This window comes from Rattus norvegicus, chromosome 2 (assembly GCF_036323735.1).
Source record: "Rattus norvegicus strain BN/NHsdMcwi chromosome 2, GRCr8, whole genome shotgun sequence".
Lineage (NCBI taxonomy): Eukaryota > Metazoa > Chordata > Mammalia > Rodentia > Muridae > Rattus > Rattus norvegicus.
In genome coordinates this window covers 60,528,572-60,534,571 of record NC_086020.1, presented here as the reverse complement: position 1 = coordinate 60,534,571, position 6,000 = coordinate 60,528,572, and positions in this window count along the sequence as shown.

Here is a 6,000-nt window from a genome sequence, read left to right as displayed (position 1 = left end):
TGCATTTTTATAAATAGGTACTTGGGGTTTGAACTCTCTCTGCTGTAGCCTTCTTTGATTGGTAAAGCCACTTAGAGGAAGCACCTGACATTCACAGAGAGAGAAGTGGCTCCAAGGCACTGGAAGCACATGTTCTCTCCTTTGATCTTCAACCAAGAAAGGATACAAATGTTTCCAATTTACATCCATGAATAAACATTTCAGAAGAAATAACCTCATTGTTAACACATCATCTTTGCTACATGCCATCTATTCTTGCATTCATTCATCAAAATTCAACTGAAATTTATTCAGTTTCTATCTTATAACAGGAATTGACAATACCATGGACATATTCACTTTATCCTTGACTGAGTGAGACAGATATAGAGATGTACAGTATATGTTTGATAGTAATGTAATTATCTTCCCATAAGATTTTCATCTTCTTTATGACTTTCATTCCTGTCATACTCACCTTGTTATCTCTCCAACTATTAAAGTTATCATTCACTATTAAATCAGTAGGTTGTCCATGGCACTGGAAGAAGAAAGTTGTAATTATTAATCTAACCCAAATGTGGGTCGTGAAAGTTGCAATGGTGATTGGCTTGGCTAGCTATGCATCCTGCTGCAAAGTGGCATGAATGTCATGGGAGTAACCAACCATTTTCTGATTGCATCTAAGCCCTGCTCCATCAGATGGAGCTCTTTTTTGATGCTGTTATTGGAACCAAGAACATGTGGCAAGAAAGGTCATTGACTGTAGGCCATATCTTCTTTTATTACATTCCTAAATGGACAAGGTATTAAAATTGCCCCTGATGACTTAGTGCTATTCCCATAGAACACTACATCACCCCACCCTTATCAGAGAAGCTTCATTATGTAGTAAATGACAACACATAGGCTCTCAACTGATAAATGAGCAGAGAACAAGAAACTGGAGTGCTCAAACCTAAATGGAATATATACAGCCTAGTGTACCCCAAAAGGCTCGGGAAACTTCACAGAACAGGGAGAAGAGAGATTGTAAGAGTCAGAGGTAGAGTCTGACTTTAATAGAAAAAGTTGGTTTTTTTTCCCAGAAAAACAGGTATTTGTACATATAAACTCTTAGCAAATTGTGATAGCATACCTGAGACTTGTATAAGCTTGAATCAGACAAAGTTTTAGCATTGGGGTTTGGGGCATAAAAATCTTACTACTAGCTGAGGAGATACTGACTTTGATACTCCTGAGAGAGGGAGACTCAGTTTCTCTAAATGAAATAATTTACAGTAGGTTGAGCACACACCAGATCAGGGCCAACTTCTAAGAGCATTTGGACAACGCAAATTGGAAAAAAATAGGTGGTATGGGGAAGCAAGTTTGGGAGAACTGAGAGCTGAGGGAAAAGCAGGTCATTACAGGAGGAATTGGAGGGGAAGTGAATGTGATCAAGATATATGGTATGAATTTTTCAAATAATTATTAACAATTATCAAGTCTCCATGTTCTATCTTCATTCCTATCTATGAACCTATAAATGAGATAAACTAGAAATTTGCTCTATGTGCCATGAACCACAGCCACAACTTACTACAATGACCTCCATTTTCTTAAAGAGTTTTCAAACACTTGACATTTTGACTCATTCACCATGTGCAACTGGTCAGGTCCATCTAGATCCACATACTTGCTTTTGAACAGGGTAAAAGGTTATCAGAACCCGTCAGTTAGACCTTTTTGAATCTTGTAAATTTGTTCCAGGGGGAGATAGAAGATGCTCACTGCTTTTCTTGTTTCTAGAATTAAAATAAACGACTGATTTTCTCTAATTAAGAAAACATTTTTGATTTGTAATAAATATTTCAAACAAAATTGATTCTGGTGAAATGATGAATAATTACAAATCTCCAATTAAAAACCTTCCCTTTTTCCTTTTAAAATGAAACAAAATGTAGTGATTTAAGAAATCAGATAAGATACAGACCAGATATAGATAAGTATTGTATCATTTCTAGTTCTTCTACAATGCTGTAATGAAAAGTCTAGTTCATTTCCTTTTTACCAGATGCAAAAATGCCATCTGAGATGTGTTCCTAAGAAGGGGAATCCTGACACCTCGTCTCCAGCTTTACCACATGTGGCCAGTTGTTCTCCAAAGAGATAGGGCTGCTTGTATTCCTCTTCCCAAGAGCACACATAGTTTCAGTTCTTAACCCTGACCTCTATTGCTTAAAAACCTTTTTTCCCAATCTGTTGGGTGTGAAATACTAGTTTATGAGAATATAAAACATTGTTTTAATCTTGATTAATGAGTTTGAAAGCTTTACATATTTTATTGGATTAACATTTAGAGTATGTTGGCACTAAATAATATGAATGTGGCTTCATGAAATGTGAAATTATTAACCTTTTCAATGTGCATGATTGTATTATGTTGATATAGAAGCTTTCCTGCTAAAGTTGCAGAAGCATGTTCACAAACTACTCTGCCACTCTGAGCCTCAGGCTATTCATGGACAAATTGAAACTACTATATTAACTTTTGTAAGTGTAGAGAAATATAGTGACTGTCAAGTACTTAGTACAGCATCTGACGAGACCGTAGTGTTGTATAACCTGCTCCTCAGTTTGCTGCTCTTGCTCCTAGAGTGTAACTGCTACAGAGCAGACTGGAAACATAACTAACTTTATTCACCACTGACTTCTCACTGTGTGCTCAGGCATGGTGCTGGTAATTCGCTATTACACTGACTAATTAAATCTAAAGTAATGTTAGTTAGAGAATTTATCTATGTATATGCAAATAAGTATGGATGCTCTGTTTATGTGATTGAGTATAAGGGTTTACCATACTTACATGTTCTGCAATTTGCTTTTGGAATTTCATGAATTATGAACAATTTACTAAGTTGAGAGCGACTTTAATCCTCTGTATGCCTCGCTAAACCAAGATTTAATGGATGGATAGTTTTGTCATTTTGTTTTATGTAGGTAGTGTGTTAGAGTCAACCTCTCAACATCTCACTCATTTACCTCAGCTTGCTTGCTTTCTTCCTTCCTTTCTTCCTTCCTTCTTCTCTCTCTCTCTCTCTCTCTCTCTCTCTCTCTCTCTCTGTCTCTCTTTCTTTCTTTCTTAACATTTTAATTGGACTTTTTACTTTTTAAATTTACATTTCAAATGTTAGCCATCCATAAAACCCCTAGCCTATCCCTCCTCCCCCTTCTTCTATGAGGGTGTTTCCTCACCCATCCACCCACCCCTTCCTGCCTCCGTGTCCTGACATTCCTCTGCACTTGGTGGAGGGGATCCCAGCCTTGGCAGATCTAAGGGTTTCTCTTCCCATTGGTGCCCAGCATGGCCATCTTCAGCTAAATATGCAGCTGGAGCTGTGGGTCTGTCCATGTGTATTCTTTGAATGGTGGTTTAGTCCCTGAGAGTTCTGGTTGGTTGGTATTGTTGTTCTTATGGTGTTGCAAACCCCTTAAGCCCCTTCACTCCTTTCTCTAACTCCTCCAAAGGGGACTCTGTTCTCAGTTCACTGGTTGGCTGCTAGCATTAGTTTCTGTATTTGTCATGCTCAGCTTGCACTTCTTGGCATCAGCAACATTGTCTGGGCTGTATGTATATGGGCTGGACCCCCAGATGGGACAGGCTCTGAATGGCTATTCCTTCAGTCTCTGCTTCAAACTTTGTCTCCATATCTCCTCCTATGAATATTTTTGTTCCCCTTTCTAAGAAGGAATGAAGCATCCACACTTTGGTTGTCCTTCTTCTTGAGATTCATGTGGTCTGTGGATTGTATCTTGGGTAATCTGAGCATTGGGGCTAATATCCACTTATCAGTGAGTACATACCATGTATATTTTTTGTGATTGGGTTGCCTTACTCAGGATGATATTTTCTAGTTCCATCCATCTGCCTATGAATTTCATGAAGTCATTGTTTTTGATAGCTGAGTAGTACTCCATTGTGTAGATGTACCACATTTTCTTTATCCATTCCTCTGTTGAAGGGCATCTGGGTTCTTTTTAGCTTCTGGTTATTATAAATAAGGCTGCTATGAACATAGTGGAGCATGTATCTTTGTTGTATGTTGGGGCATCTTTTGGGTATATGCCCAAGAGAGGTATAGCTGGATCCTCAGGCAGTTCAATGTCCAATATTCTGAGGAACCTCCAGACTGATTTTCAGAGTGGTTGTACCAGTTTGCAATCCCATCAACAATGAAGGAGTGCTCCTCTTTCTCCACATCCTTGGCTTTCTTTGTTGTCTCTGCATACATTACCATCACTAGTACTCAGACTCACTCTGTCTTTTGACCCTACTGTATTCATTCCAAATTTCCATCATGAATTCTTTAATATATGTCTTGTTGTTTTCTCAAATGTAATATATCTGAATTGGAAATCAACTTATCTCCATGAAGCATTTGTCTCACAAATTCCCACTCTTTATTATTTGTTTTGGCACAAAACCTTCTGAAGCCACTGATGCTGAGCATGTTGGTTTAGGAGAACTGCAGCATGGCGTAAATGAATCCCCTGGAGCCTATAGCACACATTCACTGAACTCATCTAAGTATTCCAGGCTTATTACTGATACATCCTGCCAACTCATCTTCTACTCATAAAGAAACATAATGTGAATTCATTTTATGCGTTTTTGCTTCCAAGGATTTTTGTGTGCTCATGCTAAGACATCAGCAAACTATTTACCAGTAAAAACTATTTACTTTTTATGTATCTTCCCACCCCCCAAAAGATTTGACTTCCTTAGAGATGTAGCCACGAACATACAAATTTTATTTCCTAAAATGTATGGTCAACTTTTAGCAGTGTTTTTCTTAAACCCATTTTAGCCTTTTCAGGTAATGAGGCTTTCCTGGTTTTCAAAGGAAGGAATGTATGTGGGAAGGCATTAGTTTCTCTCTTCTAATTTAAAGACAGATGCTAATCTGCCAATAAATAAATTGAAGTCTCTTTTCAGATGATAAATGGAAATAGGTCAATAAGTATATAAAAACATTTAAAATCTTTAGCCATAAAAGATTACAAATTAAATTTACAGTGGATCTTTATATGAATGTTGTCAAGAAAACAAAAAACAGCCTACTGTTGGTAGCTAGGGAAGAGATCTTTATATATATTAGAGGAAGTACAAATTAGTATAGCCATGATGGAAATCATAATAGAAGTTTTATAAATACGAAAAATAGAACACCATCATTCTTCTCTTTTTTCTCTTAATATGTTTATCCATATACATATATATGAATATCATAGAACATAAATCCCACTGTATCCAGGTTTGCTGCATTATTATTCATTATCAGATCATGGTAACAATGATACCTTGGTAACCATGGTATGCATGATATCCATCAATAGATAAATAAAGAACATATGGTACATATACAAAGGGAGAATTATTCAGTTATCAAGAGAATAAAATAATTCCTCTTTCAGGAAAATAGATGGAAGTGGGCATCACTATCTTAAGTGAGAATAGCAAGAACCCAAAGGGTAAAGGTGTGTTTTTCTTTCATATGTGGGATGAAAATAACTACAAAAGTTATAAAGCAAAAGGGGACTAATAGAGAACACAAAAGGAAGCAGCAGGTAGGGAAGTGAGAATAAGTATGGGTAATGTGCCAATATTTTATAAAGCCTAGCATCCAGTTCAACATAAATTAAAATAGATGCTAAGCTATGTATCAATTTTTCATTTAAATTCTTAATCCGATACAGGCTTCAAACATTCACTCATAAGTCTTATTTAGAAAGTGTCAGTTTCTACTCTTAGTAGGCAAATGTGCTGTCCACCAAGCTTGATGACTGATGGGAGCCATGTAGTAGGAGGATAGACTGCTCCTAAACTCCACTCCATTCACATACTGATAGACATGCATGCTTACACACACACACACACACACACACACACACACACACACACACACCCCAATAGATTAATAATACATTAATAAATATATTAACAAATATATTTATTTAACATTATATTATATATTAATT